This window comes from Balaenoptera physalus (genome assembly GCF_965194825.1).
Source record: "Balaenoptera physalus genome assembly, chromosome: 15".
Lineage (NCBI taxonomy): Eukaryota > Metazoa > Chordata > Mammalia > Artiodactyla > Balaenopteridae > Balaenoptera > Balaenoptera physalus.
This window is the reverse complement of record NC_138894.1, coordinates 43753793-43775446: the sequence shown is the minus strand read 5'-3', so window position 1 is coordinate 43775446 and position 21654 is coordinate 43753793. Positions and strand designations below refer to the sequence as shown.

Here is a 21654-nt window from a genome sequence, read left to right as displayed (position 1 = left end):
GGCTCTTTGCTGTCTTTAGGTTCATGTTCTTAATATTCATGGTGGGTCTCCTTTCTGCTAAAGCCCAGAGACAACTGGCAGCAGCAATGTTCACTGTCAAGAGTACTGCTTCTTCAAGACAGCATCTTCAATAAGTGGTGCTGGGAAAACTGGACAGCTACATGTAAAAGGATGAAATTAGAACACTCCCTAACACCATACACAAAAATAAACTCCAAATGGATTAAAGACCTAAGTGTAAGGCCAGACACTATCAAACTCTTAGAGGAAAACATAGGCAGAACACTCTAGGACATAAATCACAGCAAGTTCCTTTTTGACCCACCTCCTAGAGAAATGGAAATAAACACAAAAATAAACAAATGGGACCTAATGAAACTTAAAAGCATTTGCACAGCAAAGGAAACCATAAACAAGACCAAAAGACAACCTTCAGAAGGGGAGAAAATATTTGCAAATGAAGCAACTGACAAAGGATTAATCTCTAAAATTTACAAGCAGCTCATGCAGCTCAATATCAAAAAAACAAACAACCCAATCCAAAAATGGGCAGAGGACCTAAATAGACATTTCTCCAAAGAAGATATACAGATTGCCAACAAACACATGAAAGAATGCTCAACCTCACTAATCATTAGAGAAATGCAAATCAAAACTACAATGAGGTATCACCTCACACCGGTCAGAAAGGCCATCATCAAAAAATCTACAAACAATAAATGCTGGAGAGGGTGTGGAGAAAAGGGAACCCTCTTGCACTGGTGGTGGGAATGTAAATTGATACAGCCACTATGAAGAACAGTATGGAGGTTCCTTAAAAAACTAAAAATAGAACTACCATACGACCCAGTAATCCCACTACTGGGCATATGCCCTGAGAAAACCATAATTCAAAAAGAGACATGTACCACAATGTTCATTGCAGCTCTATTTACAATAGCCAGGACATGAAAGCAACCTAAGTGTCCATCGACAGATGAATGGATAAAGAAGATGTGGCACATGTATACAATGGAATATTACTCAGCCATAAAAAGAAACGAAATTGAGTTATTTGTAGTGAGGTGGGTAGACCTAGAGTCTGTCACACAGAGTGAAGTAAGTCAGAAAGAGAAATACAAATACCGTATGCTAACACATATATGGAATCTAAAAAAAAAAAGGTTATGAAGAACCTAGGGGCAGGACAGGAATAAAGACACAGACATAGAGAATGGACTTGAGGACACGGGGAATGGGAAGGGTAAGCTGGGAAGAAGTGAGAGAGTGGCATGGACTTATATATACTACCAAATGTAAAATAGATATCCAGTGGGAAGCAGCCGCATAGCCCAGGGGGATCATAGCCAAAGGAGATCAGCTCGGTGCTTTGTGACCACCTAGAGGGGTGGGATAGGGAGGGTGGGAGGGAGACGCAAGAGGGAGGAGATATGGGGGTATATGTATATGCATAGCTGATGCACTTTGTTATAAAGCAGAAACTAACACACCATTGTAAAGCAATTATACCCCAATAAAGATGTTAAAAAAAAAAAAAGAGTACTGCTTCTCCACTTCACGTGGGTAACAGTCACCTGGAGCTCTTGTTAAAATGCTGACTTGGATTCAGTAGGTCTGGGCTTCTGCATTTCTAACAAGTGATGCATTACTAACATCGTCTGCATTTCTAACATCCCAGGTGATACTGATGCAGCTAGTCTGGGAACCACAGTCTGAGTAGCCAAGATCCATGGCCTCTTGTCCTTCCCCTGTAGCTCATACTTTACCTTATAACAAATTCTGTTCCACTTTGGTCCTTTGGGTTAAAGCCAATAAACCCAAACTGCCTAAGATGTTAAAATCTGGTAGGTTAACTGATCCCATTACATGCTCTGCTTTGCAAGTTAGAATGAGGACTTAAAGAATTAAACTATATTAAGCATAGACTTTAAAAACAATTAAAAACGTTACTCACACGCTCCATATTGATTCAGACTCTCCATATCCTTTGATTTCAGCAGTATTATTGTCATGCCTTGACCTCTTGTTAATTAACAAGATTTTAAAAGATGGATTGATGAAAATGATGTGCTGATCAACTTATCTGATGACACTGAAACTAAGTAAAAATTCTTTTGGAAATCTACTTAATCTATACCAAGAGACATTAAGTTTGTTTACACCAGCATTGTTTTGATATTTGATCTCATATTCTCATTCCTGATGACATATTACAAATAATTTACTTATACAACAAATATTTGCTGAGCATTTACTATACGCCCCTCCCTGTAACAGATGGTGAATTAACTTAAAAGAAGGAAAAAAGCACTTTCTGCAAAGATATTTATTTCAGTATTAACTAAAACGAAAAACTTGGAAACTAAATCTTCAACAACTGGGGAATAATTATGTACATTTTGATATAACAACTCAAAGGAATAGTTCAAGACATTAAAAATGCTGTGTAGATTACAAAATTGTGTGTAAAAGGAATTTAAAAGAGGATTAAAAAACTGTAGAAGCAAAAAACTGAAATAAAAGCTAGGGAGGTGTATTGTTATAATATTACCGTAAATAAAATGTTGCCGTAAAAAACTTATTAAAAAACCACACACACACTGACACACACACACACACACACACACTTGTAGCAGCATCAGATACTATAAAGGTTCATTTCTTTGACTATCGATGCAACTTTTAAAAAGCCTTCTCTTACACCAACAAAAACATTTCTGTCCTTTCCTGCCTCCATAGCCTGCTTCTTCCTGTCTGTAAATGCAGGCAGGAGATGTCGAGGAGGTAATCTAGAGCTCTCCTGATTTACAGTGAGCAAAATAACAGTTTCCTGAAGAGGCTGGCAAATGTTATGCAGACATTTTACATCTGTATCAGTGTTATCAATGACATGGATTCTACAAAGCTAAACCCAGGCATAAAGGTATTCTTCTCTCAGCTATTTTTACTTAAAAGTTATTGGTTTGGGGTTCTATTTTTCTCATATTGCAAACTTTATGGATATTGGGTTTTTAGTTGTAAATATCATCTTGTTTATATTTGAGTTTACTCAGTGTTGGAATCCCTATGTAATTCTCTAAGTTTGGTAAGTTCTCAGGTACAAAGGCATAATTTAGGGAGGGGAGTGGGAGGGGTGTGTGTGTGTGTGTGTGTGTGTGTGTGTGTGTGTGTGTGTGTGTGTGTGTGTGTGTGTGTGTGTGTGTGTGCGTGTGCGTGTGTGTGTGTGTGTGTGTGTTTAGGTAGACTACCACAGCTAGTGGGTGATGAATGGCGTTGGGGTGGGAGTGGGGGAAAGGGAGTTTGGGGATTTTTTTTGCAGAGAGAGTGCAAGGCTCAGGGATGCAGTCCTGCAAACTATCAATTTTTATTCTTCTCTCATCCTTTCACCTACCAAAGACTTGCCAGGGCTGTGAAGAATAGATAAACATACACAGAACTGGAAGGACTGAGTAAGTGATAAGCCTCTTAACAGCAGAGATTTTATGAAGGTTACTATGAGCTAATTTGAAAAAGTGTTGCTGAATGGTGAAGAAAGGATGCTCTCATATTCAGAGTTAGAGTGATGCCAATTCCTTCTGGGCACCATTCATACGAATAGGTTTGCTTCTTTGCCCTATGTCAAGGAATTAAGAGGAATGCCTCCTGGTTTGCCCTCCTATTTACACTCCTGACACACAGAGGTGAAGGCAGGTGGGGTTTTGCATTATTTTGTACGTGCAAGTGGTTGTTCAGTGACCTTGGAAAAGCCCAGTGCTAATGTATTACAGCAGGTGGCAGCCTTTCCCTGGGAGAGAAGGAAGAGTTAGTCTTACCTAAGGCAAAATTGTTTTTGGTTTTATAGCTTTTCTTTGATATAAGTGTAAGGTGATTTATCTAGGGCCTGAAGTTAAGATTGGCTTTATAACAGAGGGAAGAGGAGCAGGAACCCTGGAACCCAGAAAAAGGGATGTGGGCTCACTTCCGGGACCCGGCCGCTTAGTCACTGACTCTGAGTTACTCAGTGGCTGCCCTTGGGGAGCCTGGTCAAGTTCAGACTCCACAACAACAGGTGTGGGTGAAGGCATCAGCCTGAGGCTCAGAAAGGGGCTCTGAGCAAGAGGCCACAGGGAGGTAAAGAACTGACCTAAAGGGGTAGAATCAGAGCAGATCAAGAAGACTCTGCTCTATACGGTGAGGAAGGGCGTTTGATAACAGAAGTATCCCCTTTTCATTCCAGATCTGTAAAGAAACATCTGAACTGCCAAATGTTTTTTTGAAACGGTTATTAAGTTCTTCTCCTTCAAGTTTGCAAAGTGCTTAATGGATAGCCGACTTGGCTGAGAAGCTTGATGCTGGATATATATCCAGTTCGTTTCTACTTTCTTAATAGTATGATTGTATTTTATCATTTATCAGGAAGGAACTATGTCAACTACATTTCAATTTAAAAAGGTTTTATGTAAAATGATGTTATTCAAAACAGTGTGAATGAGGAGACATTTACTAAAGCACTTACAAATGGGTTTGCTTCGTGACTAAAGGTGATTACTGTGATGAGATGGGGGTAGGAACGCTCAGACATTAAGGAACTAGCTGTGACTATTTAAATTAATTAAAATTAAAGCAAAAATTCAATTCCTCAGCTGCACTAACCACATTTCAAGAGCTCAATAGCCATCTCTAGCTAATGGCTACCATATTGGATAGCACAGATTATTGACCACTTCCATGGTCACAGAAAGTCCTACTGGTCAGCGCTGGACTAGAGGAAAAAACTGGGGAGTGCTGCCAAGTGAAAAGCATGAGGTTAAGAACAAGCCCTCCTTGTAATACTAAGTATCGTAATCATAATTCCTCAGTGCGGCAGGAGTTTCAAATAGAGTATTTCATATAATTCTGAAGGCAATCCACGACCATAACAACACTGCAGCCTACATTTGTGGAAACCTTACTGCCGGCCAGGCACTAAGGGCTCTGTTGTAATAACTCATTGGTCTTTGCAAAAAACTGGTGACTTCTAACTTATCTGTGGTTACCTGGCTTGTAAGGAACAGCTGGAACTCAAACCCATGTTTTTCTGGGTTGTAATAATTAGAGAGAAGACGTGGGAAATGCCTAGCACACTCTGTATGTGAATAAAATCTGCTTTTAAGCCACTTTCCCCTTAAACTGGGCCAACTCTTGGATTCTCTGTCACATACTTGTCTTTCTGGCTGAAGAAGGCTTTATGCCAATTCTGATAGAGTAACAATGATGCCCTGTTTGTCAGGATGTGAGCCATTTCCTCCCCCCCCCACCCGCCAAAGCAGAATCGGCTGTTTGCACAAAGGAAGTTGGTTTCTCAGCAGCTCACCTTTGTAGAAATCAAGTCTATTTGGGTGAAAATTTTGAAGTAAGATATTCTTGTTTAAGACAAAAATATTCTTATTTAAGACTGGAAGTATATATGGGAAAATGCTGTTTTCTCTAGGTTGGTACAATTATGAAAAATATTTCCTCTTTTTGCCCTTTTCTCCTTTTTCTTCAAAATGTTGGCTCTATTTTGTAACTTTTCTACATGAATATGTGTAATAACATTTAACAAAATCAAATCCAGATACTACATCATGAAACTGGTTAACTGGTTAACAATATTTTAAGCTTTTGATAATACAGCAAATACTTTAATACTAGCCAATAAAAAACTTTAAATTGAATGCTAAATAATACTTTAACCAATAGCCGAGGAAGCATGGAATTTAATTATAAGGTTAAAAACGGCAATAAACAGTGTTTGGGTACTCACTGCCTCTCTGCAGATGGGGACTCGGGGTTGTTTTATGTCAGTGGCCCCATGGATGCCTGCTTTATGTCATCCCGTTCAAGATGAAGTAGGGACTGGTCCATAAAACAGTCTGTGATTCACGCTGTTACTTTTATCATCAATTAGCACCATATGGTCTTTGAAAACTAATAAACGTGGTGTGAGGAAAGAGAAAAGGGATCTTTTCAAACTACGGCATAGATGTCTGTCCTTCCCAGGTGAGGCTCATTATGTAGGAGTGCTGTAACTGCAGGGAAGGCAAAGGGGAAAAAAGAGGTTGAGAACTGGCCCGTAAGTGCTACGGTTCTTTTCTCCTATAAAATTCAGACTTTGTGATAGTTTTACTTTAAAAGCATGTCTTTACCTACTTTTAACTAACACATCATTGTAAAGCAATTATACTCCAATAAAGATGTCAAAAAAAAAAGTGGTATTCTTTTAAGTGTGTATGCATTTTAATTTTCTTTAATGAAATTTGGTATGCTGCTAAAGGATATCTTTACGTACTTTTAAACCTGTAGTGTGAGTCTACTGTGAAATAATAGCCAAATGAAATGGTAGCCAAAAACGTTTTCAAATATCTAAGAATTCTGATTGAATACAGTTTATAGAATCATTCACTTTAATGGCCTAATAAAAAAATTTTTAAGTATAAAAGATAATTTAGAGGATCAAGTGATAATGTAGCAGCAGAGAATCAAGAATTCACTCCTTATTCCCTCACTTCCCCACCTCTGAGGCTTCCATTTAAAAGCATTACTGCTAACTTTAGAGTGTAATTTAAGTTAGGTGGCTATAGGTTTAAAGCTAAGGAAAAACAAAAGACATGTGAATTCCCAGCAATCATCTGCCTAAGCAGGCAGTTGGAGATAAGAAAGAATGAACTGAAAAAGGGCAACAGATTCATTCCACAGGTGGTGTACGCAGCTGCAAGGACTCGGTGAGCCAAGCCCTTTTCAGAAACACAGAGAAATATTCAGCCTTGTCCGCTCTCATTCCCTGCAAGAGGATAGACCTGGCAGCCTTAAAAAGGAAGAGTCCTGGAATCAGACCAGGCTCTTTTGTGTTTCCTGTTTGAAGGCATTTTGAAAAAAACAGAATCCTGAGATCAATTCACTTAAAAAAATTATGTACATACACATATGAATACCATGCATTTTATACTGCTTGATGGATGCCAAACAATCCACCTCTGCCAACTAAATTGTCTTTGCAGATGTCTTGGAGCTACCTGTTTGTCTCCTCTATTCTGATTTTCATAGTAAGATATTATTTCAAATAATTTTTCTTTTTGCTTATGGAAGTAACAAGGCTAGGGTCACTGATCTGATACCACAGAACGATATGTTCATTCTTGGTTCCACACCGCACTTCTGGTTTCACAAGGAAGGCTGCATTTAGGCTTTGGTTTACAGAGTTCAGTTTACAGGTGTATCCTCCACTATATTTTATTCCCATCCTCTGGCTTTCCACTGCTGTGTGCTTTGCTCAAGTGTGGTTAAATGGATGAGCTACTCACACAGTGCTTCACATGGATTATCTCAAAAGGCAGGCATCACATCTCATTTGTGGAATGAAAAAACTTCAAGCAAGATAGGGTTTACATCTTTGCTTTTTTTTTTTTCTTTTGGACTTCAAGTGCAAAGACTTGAGTTAATCACTCTCCTCAGTTCATGATGGTACATGATCATCCATGCAAGGTCTTTTCTTGTTTCATTTTATCATCTTCTTTTTCTATTTTATTATTTTGCCCTTTCATCTCCAGCATCGGCAGGCACTCTGATATATTTAATATGTGCTTGGATATGCACGGACCCCCAAGTTTTTAATATAATATTGTTTTATGAATGTATGTGTTTTAATTCTGTATTGTTCAATGGCTCATTTCTGTTTATTGATTTTTTTTAATGCAGTGCTGTTTTTAAGTTCTTTCCATGTTCCTTTATGCACATATAGCTAATTTCTTTGAACTGCTACATAAGGTTCCATAGCATGTGTCAGATACCTTTAATATGTCCATCTCCCTAGTGATAGGACACCTAGACTGCCTCTAACTCCCTTGTACCGCAAACAACCCTGTGATAAACATCTTTATACACTTCTCCTTATGAACCTGTGCGGAGAGGAATTCCCGAGTCATAGGTTGCATGTGTGCATGTGAATGTGTGCAAGCACACACACACACACACACACACACACACAATTAAATACTGCCAAAGTGCTCTGTAGAATACCTGTATCTATTTACCGTCCCACCAGCAGCACACGAGGGTCCTTGTTTTCTCACATCTTTGCCAAGACTGCCAAATCATTGTCCAGCTTTCTAATTTTTACAAATCTGTGTGTAGGTGGTATCTTTAAAAGTCTTAACATGCATTTCTGTGTTTACTGGTGACATTGAACTTCTCTTCAACCCTTCTTAGCCATTTGGATTTCTACTTGTGAGAAATGGCTATTCTTACTCTTTGTCAATGTTTGTTTTTTCTTTTTTTACTCAGTCCAGATCTTTTTTTTTTATTTTATTGAAGTATAGTTGATTTACAATGTTGTATTAATTTCTGCTGTATAGCAAAGTGACTCAGTTATTCATATACGTATTCTTTTTCATATCCTTTTCCATTATGGTTTATCACAGGATATTGAACATAGTTCCCTGTGCTATACACTAGGACCTTGTTGTTTATCTAGTCTATATATAATAGTTTGCATCTACTAATCCCAAACTCCCAATCCTTCCCTCCCCCATCTCCCCTCCCCCTGGGCAACCACAAGTCTGTTCTCTATGTCTGTGAGTCTGTTTCTGTTTCATATATAGTTCATTTGTCAATGTTTTAACAAAGATTCTTTACTTCACCAAACTTTAGTCAGGTTCCTGAACCTTCTCCTAGGCCCGTCTCTTCTCTGCACTTCCTTGTGAAATCCAGCTTTAGCAAGAACCCCGCTAAGTGAGTTTAACCAGGACCCTCCACCCTCGATATCTGATCTCCCTCGATATCTGATCAGGTTCCTCATCCTGTACCATCCCCCAGGTGATGTCTGATCACCCAGGTCTATCTTCAGCAAAAATCTTGTTAGTTTGATTTAGCCAGAATGCCCCTTACTGCTGATTTTCCTCTTAATAATTTTCCATTCACTGACCCCTCCACCCCTGCTCACTTACCCATGCTCTATCTGGAGTTGAGCCCAGTCTATCTCCCTTACTGTATAATTTCATTGCAGTGGTCCCTATACCACACAGTAATCTGAACAGGGGAAGTTTAATATAAAGTATATTAACTAAAAGTGGGATTAACTACTAAGGAGTAAACAGAACTCTAAAGAATACAGGAATAGTCTATATGGGGAGCAGTACTTTCTAAGGCAGTGTTACTGAACTTGTTTTTTCATTATTGCTTCCCTAAGGAGATTTTTTAGACATTTCCCCCCCTTAATGCTCCCCTCCATGGAATTTTAACACTGCAGATATATTGTGTATCTGTTTATGTGCTGTGGCCTTTTGCAGGGCCATAAACCATTGTAATACTTAAGATTATTTCACACACACCACCCCAAGAACCAGTTTTTACCCCCACTGAGAATGCTTGCCATAGGACTAAGGCCAAGCACCCAAGGAAGGGACAAATTTGGAAGAGCCCTTTCTCCCCTCAAGGCTGAGATTCTGATCTCACCAAAGAGGGTGTAGCTGTCATCCATTGGGTGGTAGAGAAATTCACTGAGGTGCTGCAAGTCAGGATGGGGAAGAAATCACCTCGCGGAGTACCTGTGAGACATGCTGGGTGGTTGAGTGTGGTTGGGATTCTGGTACCCACTGGCTGCCATGCACTGCAGGAGAAGGAAAACCACATCAGAACAAAGAAGAGAAGCACTTTCCTCCTGCAGTGGTCCTCCAGTGCTCTTTACTGACAAGGCATCATGCCAGCTGCAAAGGAGAAATATTTACAGGGTCCAACTCCAGCATCACAAAGCAGGGTAGTAAAGGGTGGATTTGAGCTGAGAAGAAATAAACTGGTAACTGGAACATGCATCAAAAGAAATTCTTTTAAATTTAAGGTTCTAATTAAGTTCTGGCTAGTCAAAGCTTTACAATGCCAACTCACCACACTGTGGTACATACACATCAAAAACATCTAGGAATTTGCAAAAATGCAGGGCATATCATCAGTAAAGCAATTTATTAATGTTATGAGTTGTCATTTACATGTGATGTTTATGTCTTTGGCCCACTGTCAGTGAGATTTATACTTGGAGTTATTTTCTTGAGAATGAATGTGAATGTCTGATTTGTCTGTATTCTTTCTCTAAACAATTCAGCCATAGACTGTTGACCAGCTGACACCAATCTTGTCTTTTTGATAGTAACATTTCTCAGGGTAATTCAATGGACATTTTGATTTACCAGAAAATCTGTTGTGAGGCTGGTAAATATATCAGTTCATCAGGACCTGATTATTCTTGGGTGAACAGATGAAATTGAGTTTCTAAATCACAAATCAAAGGTCTAAACCTTTGATGTAGAGCAGAGCAGATGTACAAATCATTGTACCACGGAAGCCTAGGTTGTCCAGTGAGACTTCCCCACTCACCATATACTGAGCTACCTAAAGGTAATGTGTGCAGCCAAGGGACAGAGCAAAGATAGCTAGTCAATGTCTTTGGCCTTGTTTGAAATTTGCCCCAGTGCTAATTGCTTGTGTAAGCCTATAGCTGCATATCATATAGATGTCTCAATTCATACTTCTAGTTTAGATTTGGGTGTGAAATGGCTTCCTAAAACAGGGCATGTGAATCAAGCTCTCTGGAATTTAGTTTCATTACTTGTAATGTGAGAAAGTTAGTAAAGATTACATAAGTGGTATGTTGAATAAGCACAATTCTCTGACCTAATCGAAAAGCAACCTTATATATTTATTTTTGCCCCCACTGTTCCATTACATATATATAAAGTCAGATGGTGAGGGGGAAGAGAGGTCATCTTTCTCTGCTCTAGGCTGAAAATTGTGGCAGGCCCTTAAATTTTCTGGCCACTCTGGCATCATAGACTTTCAACTTCAGTTATAAACAATCTTGATACAGAAATTAGATAAGTGTAAGATACTAATCAAAGCTCCAAAGCTGATGTTAAGAACACACCTTTTCCTCTCCGCAAGCCCAAGACATCTTCACTCTGAAAACTTGCAGTGGGAAGGGGGAGGGATTTTGGATGGCTCTTCCTCAAGCCTTCTTGTCAAGTGAATGGAAATATCATTACAATGTTCCTGAGATCCACTCTCCACCGTTTTCTACCTTTCTCTCTGCCCAGGAGGCTGACCCTGTATGAATGTGTTCTCTTTCTCTTTGGCTGCCAGTTGGCTTTGGCCAATGGGGAGCCCTTGCAGAAGACCAGAGAAGGTCAAGGTATTCATCCCTTGGCTTTTTCCTAGTGAGACGGCCTTTGGTTGGCTTGGGTCAAGGTCACTGCTCCTCTTACTGTGGTCTGCTCCAAATAACACTCCCTTTCCAGATGCTGATAATCACTCCCTTAGGGTCCCAGGGTGTCAACCACTCTGTTTCTTTTAACCCCTCGTTCCCAGACTGTCCCTTGGGTTTTCATTACACCCCCAACAACCTCCTTACAAATAGTCTCTTTGAAAAGAAGCTCTTCTCAACTTATCCTAATTTAAGTGTACCATCTGTTTCCTGTTGGGACCCTATCTGGAAAAAATTCATCAAAATTCGTATTGCATAGCAACACTTGAAGTTTAAAAAATCCATTTTCTTAGATTAAGTAACACATCACAATACTCATTCTTAAAATCATTTGCCCCACAATGTTATTATCCAAAGTACTTCAACAACTACTGTACTGTACTGGGCGAAGTCTAGGTTCAGAAAAGCCAGAGCTGGGGCTTCTAGTCTCTCCCAATTCATCTCTTTCCTTCTTGTTCAGGGCTCTCTTGCTGGTAATCTCTCCCACCGAAAGGAAAAATGGACCTAATTAGTTTCAATATCTTCATGAATTAGTCTAATATATTTCCAGGAAAATATGCATTTTAAAAGAGAACTCCAGGATAAAAAATGAAGCTCTAATGACAGAAATTTCAGACTCTGAGACACCAGGAATGGGGAAGTATGTTTGACCTCATCTATTCTGAGCAAGATGAGGCCCAATTTTCCTACATCTTAAACATGTCACACAGGGCTGAGTTTTAAAGTCCCTGATTCAGTGTTTGTGCAACTGTTCAGGACTTTCCAGGGTATCAGTTATTCAAAAAAAATTTAGCCCAAGTCAAGGAGAGCTTAGCGTTTAGTTTTGAAAGTACAAGAAATACCTAAAGATTGAGGGTAATTGTTTTATAGTGTGCCTGAAAAATCACTAACGTTGCCTCTCTTTTTACGTCTTGCCTCTGATCAGCCCTGCCGCTTCAGCTACACTTAAATGAAAGAAATCAAGTAAACAACTTTTAGCAATCAGGGAACCTTAAAATTGCAGGTGATCTGTAGCAGGTTAAGCACACAGCAACACACATGCAATCATTCAAATTTTGTACCTGGCAAATTAGGCTAACAATTTAGACCTTGATCTGACTTGATTATTTGAAAAAGCTGCTTTTCTGTGGCATAAATGTAGATGCTAGTTCTGTCTTGCAGCCAAGTTTCTCCCTAGAAAGCCACATTAATCTTATGATTCCCTTACAAAGAAACTAGTAGAAATGATTTCTTCTAAATTGTAAACTAATAAAAAGGTATCCATGAGTGCTTGTCAAGTTTAAAAATATTGTCTTTCTCCTTTTCCCCTCTGAATGAACTTAGTTGGTTTTGGTCCACACGTATTTACTGTTTATTATGTGCCAGGCACTGTTTAATGCAAAAATACAGTGCTGAAGAAGGCAAACCAAGTCCCTGTCCAAGGTGGTTGCACTCCAAGTGAGGGGGAGATAGGTAACAAACATTTAAACAAACAAATAATATAATTTCAAGAACTAAGGGCTATGAAGAAGACAAAATAGGGTAATATGGTCGACGGTACCTGGGGTGGGATGTGGCTGCGTGGTGACATCTGAGTTGAGATCTGAAGGCTGAGAAGGAGGCAGTAGTGTGACAATCTAGGGAAGAGCTCTGCTAGCAAAGAAACAGTAAGTGCAAAGGACCTGGGGTCAAAATGAGCCTGGTGTATTTGAGAGCAGAAAGGTGGTCAGTGTGGCTCTAGTAGAGTAAGAGGGAAGGCTGGGAAGATGAGGCGGAAGAGGGAGGCGGAGTCAGGTCAGAGTGATAGGAAGCTATTGGAGGATTTAAAGCAGGGAAGCTGGGAAGTGATAGGATCTAATTTATATTTTAAAAAGAAAAGTCTGATCGCTTTGTGGAGAATAGACTGTAGGAGGTCGGACATAGAAGCGGGAGACCACGGAGGAGACAATGGCAGAAGTCCAATGACAGATGCTGGCAGCCAGGCTGAGGGTTTCAGTAGCAAGGCCATGGCTGGCCCACACAGCGCTTTTGTGACAATTAGAAAAAGTCTCCCATTCCCTTTGGTGGTTCTGAATAGCAGATGGGTTATATATGGAGTGTGCAGAAAAGAGAGGAATCCAGAATGACTCAGGCTTGCACTGCCTAATTGGGTGGATAACAGTAGAATCAGTTTTATGTTCACTTTGAGGACCATGAAGTTTTTGCATCAGGTGGGTTTACCCAAGTCACAACTGAAAACTTAATAACATTTACAACACTGACACTGGCTTCCCCGCAGCACTGGAAACCTTATGCTGATGTCATGGAGATAACATTGTGAGATATTCAACCAGCGTGTTTGCCTTCCCGGTAAACCCTGTCTCCATGGATCCTCCACCCAATGAGTCAATGACATGCTTTGAGTCACGGGGAGGAAAAAACCCAGCCAAGAATGGGTAAGTCATCATATACTTTGAGTTTCAAAATAGGATTGAAAAAAAATTCATAGCAAGACAATAGTTTGAAATGAACTGCCTTTGATTCGTAAAAGCCAGACTTTGTTGAAAGAAAAAAAAATGTATTTGTATACACGGATGAGGCAGAGCTTGGAGGGCTGCCCCTGAGCAGGTCACAGACAGTGCCAGGAAGAACACAGGATGTGATGTCAGAGCCGTTTTCCCATGGCTGGAAAGGAAGATAAACGTTGAAGCAGCAGGCAGGAAGTTGTGAGAGTCAGAGGGTGCGAGCACAGGGTTGCCCCAGATGAGGGGTGCAGGGGCCCTACGGCAGGAGGGGTGTGTACCCTGCTTTTCCCTTTGGAACTAGGCCAACTACAGACAAGTGGAAATGCTAAGGTTGGGCAATGAGGGGCCTTGAGAAATGCTCCCAGTTCCCGGGCCTGTGCGTGGTCTGCAGCAGAGCCCGTGGGAGAATGACGAAGGCTGACAGGATGAACGGGCTGCAGGAGGCCTGGCCTTTGGCCAAGAAGGTACAAGGTGTGCGGCCTTTACCACTGAGGGCCGTGGTGGGGACCGTGGCTGTCAGTGGCTGGTATCAGTGTAGCCCAAAGGCCAGAGAAAACAATTTCCTCACAATGGCCTCACGGTCAGGAAGTCCTGGCAGTTGGCAGACTTCCCCTGCACCTCCCCTGTAGCGTGCCTTTCACCTGGGCAATATTTTTGGAGAGGGAACAGGGAGAGAAGAACCCTGCGATGAGGGAGAAACCCCGAAAGACTGAGTGATTTTCCGAGGGAGACTGGTTTAAACCTAAAGGAGATATCTTTTATTTGCAAGATCAAGTGTTTTCCACCTACATCAGCAATGGGGGCTTTTTAGCAATAAGTTGTTATAGACAATAAAGTTACCATATATATTTTTGTAAATCTGATTTATTTAGTGTGTCCATTTCAAGGCTGCTACATTAGGAAGGTCTGTATCTTTACTGAATGAAGAGAACTCAGCTTATGTACCTCAGCCTATGATGGAGTGGGGGAGGGGCGAGGGAGAGGGCAGGGCTTGATTCTGTCAACACTGGTTGCGTCCCCAGGGACGGCAGCTCGAGGACAGAGGAGAGAGAAAGACTTATTTTTCACAGTATACCTTTTGTAACTTTTGTATTTGTACCATGTGTAAGCATTAACTATTCAAAAAATAAAGTAAAATGGGAAAAAAATAAAAGTTTCTGAAATGAAAAAAAATGCAGATGCACAGAATCTCATATTCGATGCTTGACAATTAACATTCAATACTTTTCATCTCACCAGGAACCTCTGAGCCATTTCTCCTTCTTGGCGCACCCTGGGTTTATTCCTTTCATTTGTGCTGGTGTTGGTTTTGTAAGCTCTCTTGCCACTCCAGCTTGCCCATGACCCATCTGTGCTTTGTACCCCAAACACAGTACATCCTGTGGGTAGACCATCCATTATCCAGGGGAAAACAGTCCTATTGACCCAGTCAGTCTTACCTGTCGTCCTGGACTGAGGTGTGGAAAGGATTAATGAGGGGTAGATCTGGTTGTTTCCACCTCTTTGGCATCAAGTAGCAGTGGGGAATTAGCGGAAAGGACTTCAGTACTGGGGTCAAACTCACTAGGACTTGCCTCTGCTGGCTACTAGCTTTAGGTCCTCAGGTGAGTCTTGAGTTTCTTCTTCTACACATTAGAGTTAATATAAGCCTCATTGGGTCAACCTAGCACAATGCTAGAACTGTTCTGATTACCCTCAATCCCCAGTCCAAGAGAAGAGAGATTAATTTTGATAAAATCTTACATCCAGCCAAACTCAGCGTACCTCTTCTCCCTGTTTTCCTTGGTTTCTACCCAAGGCCTAAGCCCCTCCATTCATCTATCACATCCTTTACTCTCATTTACATCCTTCCCTATACTTTTACTCCCTTGACCCAATCTTCCTCTACTTCCTTCTTTCATTAAATGTATTTTCATTTGCAAGTACCAGGCAGCTCAAGTCTAACTGGTTTGAACATTAAGGGCATTTATTGACTCAAGGGGCTGAAAATTCAGCAGTGGCAAGGGCCTTGGGTTGGCTGCAGTTCAGAATTACTATGGTCTCTGTTTCTTTCTGTCTCTCCACTCCACCAACCCTCAGCATTGCTTTATTCTGGGACTGACTCCCCTAGTGTTTATAGGCTGGATGTCAGCAGCAATTGGGCCCACATACTTCCTCATTATGTCCAGAGGGACTGACAGGGAGTGAGTCTATAAGCATCAAACAAAAATCTTAACCTTCCATTAGTTGGAATAGCATGAACCAATCATGGTGACTAGGAGACAGCCATGTGCTACTTCACTAAGGTCTGAATTGTCCACCCTTGAGCCAATCACCGTGGCAAGGGAGAGGGGATTACCATGATTAATTTAGACCAATGGTTCTCAACTGTGAGCAGTAACACCTCCTTAAGATTATTGAAACATGTTGTTATGACTGGGGGTATCACTGGCATTTACTGGGTGGGAGCTAGGAGCTTCGAATGTCTTGCAATGTACAGGACAGTCCTGTACAATGAAGAATTGGCCTGCCTCAAATGCCAATAGTGCCCCACCAAGACATACTGGCTGAGACAATCAGGGCACATCACCCTGAAGTTGAGGGTTTACTTTCCTCTGAAGTGTGACAATACATAAGCCACACTAGGGTGAAGAGATACCTGAACAAAAATGACCAGATCACTCAGCTCCTTCCTCACCTTTATTGGCTCCCTTCTGTCTACTTAAATCCCTCTTGACAATATCATTTACTTCCTAGCCCCATTCTGTTGTACCTACCCAGGTAAACCCTCTTGTGGCAGTGATTCTTAGTATCTCCCAAGGTCTGGGCTCAAATTTTTAAATTTAAAATGTAACTGGTCACATGGCCATCCATAATAAAGACTAAAATTTTCAGCCTCCTTGCAGCTAGATATGTCAAAGGACCAAGCTATCGTCAATGGATTTAGGTAGAAGTGGCATATGCCCTTCTGCTGGTCCTGCCTTCTTCCTGCTGACCAAAATGCAAACAAAATGGATGGAGCTGGAGTAACCATGTTAGACCATGACATGGAAGCCAAACCCTGATGGCAAAGTAAGGCACTCAAAAGAATTTTGATTCCTGACACACTGGTGTTCTATTCTAGCCTTATTAGTCTGCCTGGATTTTTATGTAAGAGGGCAATCGACTTCCTTCATGTTTTTTTTTTTTTTTTCTGTCACTTGCAACCAAACATAACTATGTAACAATATTGGACCAATCTAACTGCCTCCCCACATCAACACTGGGGGTTCAAATGCTGATGGTCAGTCAAATCACATGACTAAGCAGATCACTGCCAATATCTGGTATATTCTCCACCATCACCTGGGTCCTCAGTGCTGCCCAGCAGTGTCTCCAATTCTCTCCCGTAGCCACTTCAAACCTCCTTCATGCTCCTCAAATTTTCATTCTTTCTTCTCCTATTTCCTTCTCTGCTTATTTCAGAGGGAAGATACAAGAAACCATTAGATAAGAACTTCCCCCCTCAGTTGCCCACCTCCAACATTGCTTATATCCACACCGTTGTTTTTTTTCCCTTTCCTCCAGTTACAATGAAATTAGCTTGTCTCAGGCTAATTCTTCCCATGTGCTATGGATCCAATCTCCTCCATCCTATGCTCTATCCATTATCTTCCTCCCCTCCTCCAAAGGCTCCTTCCTTTCAGCCTTTAAACATCCTTAAGTAGCTCTAATCTGCAAACACACAAAAATCTTTCCTTCAACCTTGCATCTCTGTCCAGTTTTCTCCCTTCTCCTCCTCTCTCCTTCTTGCCTTTCCTCTATTCCCTATTTACTCCCTTCCCTCCCTTCTCTCCTTTGCTTCTCCCTCTCCATCTCCTCCCCTCCATAATCAAACTATTTGACTTTTCCAGGTCTCCACTTCATCATCCTCAAACCTCTGAAGCTTGGCTTCTACTTTTCTCACTCCTTGAAAATGCAGTTGTCAAGGTCACAGACACCTTCCTTGTAGCTAAATCCAAAGAATATTGCTCAACCCTTGACTTACTTTGCTCCTCAGTAATTTGACACTGTAGACCAGCCCTCCTTAATGGGTTCTCTTCTCTTGACTTCCACGTCATCGATCTCTTCTGGTTTTCTGTCTTTTTCCCTCTGACATCTCTTTCTCAGTCTTTGCTATGGGTTTCTCTTCTTCCACCCTACCCCTTAATGTTAATGCTCCATCTGGTTGGGTCACAGCTTCCTGGGAGGTCTTACTCATAGGACCTCAGGCTGATACTCTCCAAATCCGTATCTCCAAGGTGGATCTTATTTTGGGTTTCAGAATCATACATTCAACTGCCAACAGAACAGCATCATGGATAGTTTATAGTGATCTCAAACTACATTCATCCTCCTCCCTTCCCTATAAACCTGCTCTTCTGTTATACCATACAGGGAATGAACTACCATCTATCAAGTTGCCCAAGCCAGAGTCATGGCTCCTCTTTCATCTGGTCAGTCATAAAGTCCTGCCAAGTCTACTTTTAAATACATTAAATGTTTAAGATCCATCTGCCTCTCTCCATTCCCACCACTACTTCCTGTATGCAGTTCCCAATCATCTCTCACTTGGGCTATTCTGCAACTTTTTGTCTCTCTGCATCCAGTCTTGCATACCTGTTCTCCACAGCAGTCAGAGAGAGTGATCTTTCAAAAGTGCAGATCTGATCTCGTCATTCCCCGTCTCCCTATGGCTATCAGGATAGAGCTCAAGGACACCTTGGCTTTTCTTACAAAAGCCCTGTCTGATGTGTCTCCCTCCTGTATCTTTTCCTCCCTTTTTTTGTACTTTCCACTTAGCCACATTCAGTTTCAGTTCCTCAAATATGCACTGCTCTCTGCTGGTGCTGAGCCTCTGCACAAGCTCATCCCTTGCTAGGAATCCTCTTCCCACTGCCTCCACCGCCACCTTCCCCTGTCCTCTCCCTTCAAGTCAGGCTTCTCTGACCTCCCAAGTCTGGTTCAGTGCCCCTCCTATGTGCCCTTAAACGATCTTTATTTCTGTCATAGCACTTACACATATTGTAATTGCTTACTTACTCGTTCCCTTTGACTAGATTTTCAGCATTGTGAGGGTAGGGACCATGTCTGTTTTATTCTTTATTCAGTGCCTCTCACTTACTAGATGCTCAATATATTTTTGTTGACTAAATGAACCCAAAGTAGGTATTCAATACATGCTTCCCTTCCCAGTGGATAAACACATCTGACTAGTCAGGTAATTAGAAGGTATTCAATGAAACAACTGCTCTCAGGGTGGGGGAAATGAAAGAATCCCTCTCTAGATATCTTATTTAATGTTGAAAAACAAAAACCCACTGAATTTAATAGAGCACTGTAAATTGTGATGTTCATGTGGAGGAAAAGACCAATTAAAATCAGCTCTTGCTTTCCAAATTAAGTTGTCAACAGGCTTTCTTCTTTGAGGTTTCCCCATGACTCCCACAGAACAAGGAGAGGAAGGTATATCACAACTGTCAGCAAAGATTCTCATTACTTTCCTCTCAACTCAAGAATGAAGTTCTTCTCTCCTATCTTGTGATCTCAAGGTTGCTAGAAAATTAAAAATAACTCTTCATCCTTCATGAAGGATGAAGGGTCCAGTTCTGCTCAAATATTCAATGAATATTTAACTGAAGGCTGACTCTATACAAGACATCCTCTTATTTTTCACACTCTCTTCAAGTTTTATGAAGGATTGAACTTTGTCTCCTACAAGTATTTTATTCTCTTGCACAGACTTCCCTTCAAGAGAGCAGCCTGTACTCTACTGCCAAAGGCCCTGTAGCTTTTAAGAAGCAGAATGAGGGCTTCCCTGGTGGCGCAGTGGTTGAGAATCTGCCTGCCAATGCAGGGGACACAGGTTTGAGCCCTGGTCTGGGAGGATCCCACATGCCGCCGAGCAACTAGGCCCGTGAGCCACAGCTACTGAGCCTGAGCGTCTGGAGCTTGTGCTCCGCAACAAGAGAGGCCGTGACAGTGAGAGGTCCGCGCACCGTGATGAAGAGTGGCCCCCGCTCGCCGCAACTAGAGAAAGCCCTCGCATAGAAACGAAGACCCAACACAGCCAAAAATAAATTAAAAAAAAAAAAAAAGCAGCAGAATGAAATCAGATAAATAGTTTCTGTCCCAGCCATACAGGTCCAAATCACATCACTCATTTAAGATACCAAAAAGAATTTTGCTCTGAGCTACTTTTCTAATCACATTGATCATGATGCATTGCACTACTTACTCTTTCTTATCCATTCATTCCAGTATATATTAGCCCCTGGTACCTGTTTGCTGGTCATAGAATAGTTTTTCTCCATGAGAAAACAATTGGTCCAGAAAGGAGATCAAATTTTGGATCAAACAGCAAACCAACTCCACTATCTCCAATTTCATTTAAAGAACTGATCTTCTGGAATTTCACAAAAGCATGGCATTACCTTGTTGGCACCCATCTAAGTTTAGTTTGCTTAGATACAATGCCAGAAAACACAAAGCAAATGCTGGCATTTCAGAAATGCTGTGTTGGCTGGAAATGAACCATGAAAACGGAAGCAAATGGAAGCAAATGAAAGAGGGTCTTAAAGTCAGTGCGTTCTTGCCAATCAGGAAGATGAAGTTGTCACTGCATAAGATTCCATTTTGTTTACTTATACCAAGTTCTCCAAATAAATAAAGACTTCTATCACCTTTCCACATAAAAGAGAAACTTAAAAAAAAAGAAAGCCACAAAACAGATTTTCTGGAAATGTTCTCAACTCAATGAGATGTGAGCTTCCTGTTGTGTGTAAATCTTCTCTAGTGAATGCTGGGTCTTATGGTTATAAGTGTACTTACAAATCAGACCAGGGGTATTTGGGAACCCAGAAGGTTAGTTGGTAGCTCAAAGTGTCAGCCATAACGAGCAATGAACATGACAAAAGTTAAATTAATGTAATATTCTCAGGCTAAAAATTTAAACTACTACATGTTATATCAATTCTTTCACTCACGTCTCTCCCATTTTGTAGAATATGTCACTGGTAAGCAGGTGTAATTCATAATGAAGGAAAGCATCAAAAGGTTAAGATCGACTTTCTATTTGAATTCCCATTACAACCAAGCATATTCGCAGATCAAAAAGATGTTCAAACCGGTGTCACAGGTCAACATATAATTAAATTCCAACACAGGCTCATAGAGACAAGTTCCTTGGAATTTGTTGTTAGGGAATTTGACATGTTGGGTCACTGCTCTGAACTGTCCCCCAAACTATACCCTTTCAGGGATGTTTTGGCTATGAATAATTTGGAATATCCTTTCCTTTAGCCACTAAATGATTAAGAAGGTCCTTAGACTGAAGATAGCTTTATAATTCATTTAAAATTCTTTCTGACTTTGTTGTATATCAAAGAAGCTACTGAGCTCCCCAACTGAAGAGACCATAAATTTATTAGTCTGGGACCATCTGCTCTTACAAGTCTAGTTCCACACATAGGACCAGCACCAAAGTCCTTAAGAACTAAGATGAGGTAGAACGAGTATTAATTAACTGATGTAAAAGGGTTGGATTTTCTCTTCCCATAGGATATCAGGTAACAAGATTCATGACCACAGATAGATATCAGGTAATAAGATTCATGACCACAGATAGAGCCAAGGAGTTAAACATAAAAGTATGTTACAAAATTACAGGAAATGCTGGCTTTAGTATAATTAGATCCTCTCCAAAGGGACTGTATAGCTTAATATTTTCTCACTCTCCTCACTCACTTAGGCTCTAGTTTATTTACAGTGAATAACTGCCCTTTGTTACCGACTCTGATAATGGAACATCTGAGGACTGGTATCCGAGGCCAGACTGGATTAAGGCTTGGACTCGTGCCTTGTCTGAAGAATTCCTTGTTTTTGTGAAATTCCACCCAGATATTTTCAATGGCTCTTTTGTATTTA

General features: G+C 40.9%; 1 protein-coding gene and 1 long non-coding RNA gene across 2 annotated transcripts in view; one reads left to right on the top strand and one right to left on the bottom strand.

Moving 5' to 3' along the window:
- Window positions 1–13516, bottom strand: part of VPS54 (VPS54 subunit of GARP complex) — a 132594-nt gene extending 119078 nt beyond the window's left edge. Inside the window, exons 1-3 of the mRNA XM_082426555.1 lie at window positions 9451–13516; window positions 5765–6029; window positions 1955–2098 (exon numbers count right to left, since the gene is read on the bottom strand). The gene's annotated coding sequence lies outside the window, so the exon portion shown is untranslated. The remainder of the gene's footprint in view (window positions 1–1954; window positions 2099–5764; window positions 6030–9450) is intronic.
- LOC309643725 overlaps window positions 1–21336 on the top strand; it is a 37886-nt gene extending 16550 nt beyond the window's left edge. The window contains exon 2 of the long non-coding RNA XR_014254032.1: window positions 13506–21336. This is a non-coding gene — a long non-coding RNA (uncharacterized lncRNA). The remainder of the gene's footprint in view (window positions 1–13505) is intronic.
- Window positions 21337–21654: the final 318 nt, after the last annotated feature.